Here is a 6,390-nt window from a genome sequence, read left to right as displayed (position 1 = left end):
AATTATCCCTCTCGGTACACGAACAGAGCGATCGGCAAGTTGTAATGTGGTTAAGGTGGGTTTTAATTCACCTAATCCTAACTGTTTGTACACTGAGTAAGGAATCAGATTTACACTCGCTCCTAAGTCAAGAAGTGCGTGCTCAATGTGGTAATTCCTAATTACACAAGTGATGGTTGGGCTATCAGGATATTTGAATTTCTGTGGCACATCTTGCTTTAGGATGGCACTCACTTTCTCAGTTAAGAAGATTTTCTTTTGAATATTTTGCCGTCTTTTGGTCGTACATAAGTCTAACTGGAATTTGGCATATAAAGGTTTTTTTTTTACGGTATCAAGTAGAGGAATATTGACCTTCACTTGTTTCAACACCTCTAGAATGTCTTGAGAGTTAGAGAGAGGTTTTGGTGCAACCAACCGTTGGAAAAATGGAGAAATCTGTAACATCTCGAAAAAATTCGTACAAAGACCCGAGTACCACCTCAGTCAGAAATCCTTAGGCTTTTCATGCCCTTACCAGAATAGATTTGTCAATTATCTTCCCACTCCTAAGAGTGGTAATAGATTTAGCTTGCTCTACCTGATTTGAAGAGCTTGAATCACTTATCTCGTATTGCGGTTGAAGATTGGGGAGAGGTTGAGCGAGAAGCATCCCCTTTTCTATAACCGTAACACGTGAATCCATCTTTTGCATATATTTCATAAGATCTCGTATTGCTTGAGTAAGCTCTTGGGTTTGTGTGGAATTTGGAACCGGTTCTTCTTGAGGTTTCACTTGATTTGGAATTTGATTAAATAAACCTTGTGAGGTAGCAGTTTGTCCATTCCTCCAACTGAAGTTTGGATGATTTCTCCAACTAGGATTAAATGTATTGGAGGTAGGTCCATTGAAAGGTCTTTGGTAATTGTTCACGGCATTAGATTGCTTATTCAACACCTCTTGGAAGGCAGGTATTGTTGGACAATTTTCAGTTATGTGAACGTTGCAAGCACAAATACCACAAACAGATTCTTTAGCCTTATCCTTCTTTAATTCCATGGCTTCGAGTTTCCTGATGAGATTAGCTACTTTAGTACTGATATCATCATCCTCTTTTAGGAGATACATTCCACCCCTTTCCTTAAATTGAGTCGGCCTACACATGGTGCTTGGTTTTGGAGAGATGTCCCATGATTGTGTGCTTTCAGCAAGTTTATCAAAGAAGTCTCACACCTCATCGACACCTTTATTCATAAATTCCCCATTACACATTGTCTTGACTAATAGGCGCATGGGTGATGTCAGTCTATCATAGAAAAAGTTCGTGATGCGCTACGTTTCAAAACCATGCTGTATGCATGAACTGATAAGATCCTTGAACCGCTCCCAACATTGGAAGAATGTTTCATCTTCCCTTTGAGTGAAGTTTATGATTGACTTTTTAAGGGTGCTCGTCTTATGGTATGGAAAAATTTTCTTTATAAACTCTCTTGTTATGTTATTCCATCTATCAATAGATTGATGGCGTTGTGAATGTAACCGCGTCTTAGCTTTCTCTTTCAAAGAAAAAGGAAAAAGTTTCAACCTGACCATGTCATCAGACACGTTAGGAAAATATACAGTGACTATGATCTTGTCAAACTCTTTCAGATGTAAATATGAATTTTCTGACTCAAGCCTATGAAATTTAGGAAGGAGTTAGATCACCCTTGGCTTGATATCCATGTGTCCCGTATTCTCTGGAAAAATCATGCCTGAGGGCGTGCTGACCCCCGCCGATTGTAAATAATCTCGTAAAGTACGAGGCAGAGGGTGCTTGATGCACCTCATTCTCATCCTTGACTTCCCCAACCCTAGATTTAGGTAGTCCTTCTAGTTGATTGGCCAGTTGATTTGCAGTCATAACCTCAATTAACTCTAGGGATCTCAAGCAGTGTCTAGTCTTGCGATGGATAGTCAACCCCTCAACCAATCCTCCTTCAGTCAAGAGACGTCGAGTGTTGTCACGGACCCACTTGGGCATGAAACACTCGCAGCCCTCAAACTCAGATTCTAACCTAAAACTAAAGAAGAAAAGAAATAGAAATTTAGCAATAAAGAGAAAGAAGAGTTGGAAAGAGTTTACCAAATTAGAAGTTCTTAAATTAAGATCCTGCAAAATAAAACAAAACAAGTCAATTTCTAAAAATAGAAAGTTCCTAAAAAAAATAGAAAGTAAATTAAGTAGTTTCTAAAAAAGGAAAATTCCTAAAAAATGGAAAATAGAAAGTTTCTAAAAACAAATTAGGAAAGTTCTAAACCTAAATTAGATAGTAAGTTAATTTCTAAAAATAAAAGAGATCCTAAAATTAGAAAGTTTCTAAAAATAGAAAATAAAACCCTAATACTAAAAATAGAAAAATAGAAAAATTAGAAAGATATTAACAATTTAGAAAGTCTAACTCAAGGTCCTACAAAATAGGAAAGTTAGGTTAGTTTATAAAAAATTCAAACAGAAAAACCTAAACCTAAAGTTAGAAAATATAAAAACCTAATCTTAAATTAATCCCAAAACTAGTTAATCTCAGAAAAATGCAACCGTTAGTCCCCGTCAACGGCGCCAAAAACTTGTTCACTACCCTAAGTATAGGGTTTCAATGTAGTAATAATCTTGGTAAGACTAAGGTCGAATCCACAGGGATTGAACCTTGTACGTATTCTAAAAGTAACCAAAACTAGAACTAGAATAAGATGTAATATAAATTAGGGAAATCTAAGAGAATAATGGTGAAATATTAAACTAGAACTTGTAAAATTCAAAGATGGGAAACTAGGGTGTCAAGGATCCACTTGTAGAGATCAGGGAGATCTATGCTTGATTCACGAACACAATTGGATTTAGAGTCCCATCTTCATCCGATTGGAAGATATATCATTAAAAACCAAATCTAAACTTCCTTTGATCCAGTTTTCAAGAGATGAGAGGTATGAGAATTAGAATTGATTGCATCACAAAACCATGCTCATGAGACAAAGCAAACAACAGAATTTAACCAATCCACAACCAATCTGAAAGAGTTATGAACGTTAGGAAGGATTCCATCATCCAACCATGTCCATTAGATGATGGTGAACAATAGGGCTTCCTAACTTCAAAATCATAATAATGAAAAGAAAATACTCAAAGCTACCGCAAATCCATTGTAATTTAAGTCACAATAAACCATTAAAAACTATGAATATTCCTTTCAATCAAACCAAAATCAACGTAACATGAATCAAAGCTATAAACAACACCCCATCAAGCTACAAGCTTCACCTCTTAGCCCTAGCTAAGAGGTTTAGCTCATCATAAACATGATGTTCTAAATATCAGAAAAAAATGACATAAAAAGGAAAGAAAAATCGAAGTAGAAGGAAGAAACTCCCAGCCGGCCATTCTCTCTCTCTCTCTCTCTCTCTCTCTCTCTCTCTCTCTCTCCCCTCCTTGCTCACATCCCAAGATGCCTTTCCATGTCTCTGCCTCTCTATCTTTTATAGCCACATGAGGCGGTAGCTGCTGGAGTCGATGGAGGGAGATTTTATGCAGCTCTTTACGTAGAAAACCGTGTGCGCAAGAAAACATAAAACAATTTGCATATGAAACTGATTTTTAGGATGCTGATCATCCTAAAACTTGATTTAACTTCATGGATAGGGTCATGGCCACCTGTTGCAGCATGCGGACGGTCCAGATCATGGATCCGACCGTGTCCATAATCACAGAACGGCTCACAGCGGCCAGATCTCACAGATGCAGGGCCTTCGAAAATCAACTTGCGCTGATGCTTGGGGGGCCCATGATTGAAGTCGACGGAGAAATCCACTCCATCCATTGGATGCGTGGCGAAAAATCGGTCGGGATAAGGTGTTTTTGGCCGTCTATTTATGTGGCCCACTGAATCTTTACTTCCACCATCCATCCTGCATTTGAACTTGATTTTCGTGTGTGTGGGTTGGCCCCACCGTCTCAATCGAATGAATAGTTCAGATCGTCCATTGGGACGATGGGGATGAGCCATTGATCATCATAGCGTCCGTTGATTGCGGACATTGTGCGTAATTAGAAAGCGGATCAGGTCAACGACTCTTGACCGGTTTACCCAGTCCAGTGCGGTGGGGGAGTGCACCGGCTATGCACACGCACATGTACATGTGGGGTCCACTATGATTTATATGAGAAATTCAATCCGTTCATCTATTTTTCCCTCTAATTTAAGGGGTTGAGACCAAAATTAAAGCATATCCAGAGATCAGGTGGCCCCCAGATCAGTTATTTATGGGTTGATCTGTCCATTGGGCCACTTCCACAAAGATCCAAGGGATGAATTTTGACATGTACGGTTAATTTAGGGTCCTCAGGCCAGATATAAAGTTTTGAGCCAAACAGATAGTGGGAACCCTGTGATCTTGCATTCAGGATGACTTTCAGGCTCCTTTAACTTCAATCACTTGATTTTTTCGAATCTTTGGCATGTAAATTCTTCGATCTCGGTCTCTTAGGATCTGTCCCTTGCCTTGGTGGTTTGTGAGCATAAAATTCATACCTTTAGTACCCTTTTTCAGTCCAAGATTCTAAATTTACCTTGCAACATAAACACGATTAAAATAAAACGTTAAACATTATCATGTACATAAAATCAAGTAATAATTGAGGTCTAATATGAAATATTTGACCCTCAACATGAGACAACAAAAGGAAAGGAGAAGTGATGAAAAGGTAGTACTCGAAGAAGTAGAATATACACTATTAATTCAAGGATCTCAGTGTGAAGATGGGTTAGCACAAAGATTAGACAAACCAAAAGAAAACTACCATGATCTTATGAAAGAAATAAATTCTAATCCTAAACTAGGAAAGCAAGGAAAATCTACTCAATCATACAGCAAGGTTCCTCCTCCAGCCAGTATCTTGATAAATTTTTTAGTAGGTTTCTCGACAAGATAATCCAAAAGCCCTTTTTCCGATAAGTTTGGATGCCCTGGAGCATGAATATCCAGAGAAATTTATGGACCTCACCATAAAGTTTCCTTTTAATCTCCTGAGGTGTCCAAAGTATATATGATTCACATATGACAGAAAAATTTTCAAAGTTAGTACAATATGGTGAATTAGAGACTACGATTATGTGAATTTTTTTAAAAAAAATCTTAGTAGGTGTAGTCTCAACACATTTTGAAGTTTCAGACTTCGGTTCAATTCTCAGCTCCTTGTCCCTTAATGGTAAAAATTCAAGATCTAGAGAAGGAGGTTTTTCAGAATAAGGATTTCCTCGGTCAGTAACATTTACCGAGGCATTGTCTTGCAAGGCATCCACTATTTCTTGAATCATGTAGTCATTAGGATTCTCAAAGTGTATCAAACAATCTTCCAGAGAGTGGAGAGATTCAGTTGAGAGGGACTCGTTTTCCACATAGAGGTTTGTGATGATATGCCCAAGGGCTCCATCATATTTGAGAATAGAGTGAAACATGCTCTCTTACTCTTCATCTTGGTGAGAGTCGATCATCACCAGATACATCTCGCCTTGCCCTGCATAGATAGATTGAGAATCAGAAGGTGAAGATTTAATGTGAAGACTCAGTTCATTAATACTAGTCAGTAGAGGCATTTTATCACCAAGGGATGACTGTTTCAATGGTGGCTTCCACTAGGTAGTTTCAAATAACGGAGTCATGTCTAGCAAGTCATCCATTTGCCTAATCAAATCATCATTTAAATCAGGGGAGTGGGCTGAGCAGGCCTCAAAAGGGTCATGCGGTTCACTAGGAACGAACTCGCCCTCCACATTTAAATTAAATGTGTCAGATAGGTGGAGTAGATCATTATGGTCAACAATTCCTTGTACTTCTTGATCATTTACCTAGACCATAATTGAGATTGATTCCTGGGAAATTTGGGCTGTAAATTTATGGTTGCCATCCCACTCCTCATCATTGTCTAATTCAGTATAATTCACAAGTGAGTTGAGATCACTTTCCTCATATTGTATTTCTATGTTGGGTTAAGGCTCAATTAAACTAGCCTCGTCCTCCTCATTGAGATCAAATGTGTCATGTGAATGGAGTGAGTCAGCATTATTATATTTGAAAGATACCCATGTCTCTTGATCATTCATTTGGACGGTCATCGAGATTGACTCATCGAAAAATTGAACCGTATGCTCGTTAACAAGATCCAACTTCTCATTCTCAATTTCAGTATTCTCCCTACTCGCATAGCGTGAACTTATCTCTTGCATAGCTTTTGAAACTTCTTATAATGCTTGGATGAGCTCTAGAGTTCGTGTGGAATTGTCAAGTGAATTCTCTTGGATTATTTCTATTTGGATTTCAAAAGTAGGGGATCCAAGAGAATAGCCATTATAATCCATTGTTGGTTCATCTCTCCA

This window comes from Magnolia sinica, chromosome 12 (assembly GCF_029962835.1).
Source record: "Magnolia sinica isolate HGM2019 chromosome 12, MsV1, whole genome shotgun sequence".
NCBI classification, from domain to species: domain Eukaryota; kingdom Viridiplantae; phylum Streptophyta; class Magnoliopsida; order Magnoliales; family Magnoliaceae; genus Magnolia; species Magnolia sinica.
The sequence above is the reverse complement of the archived record's forward strand: the minus strand, read 5'-3'. Positions refer to the sequence as shown.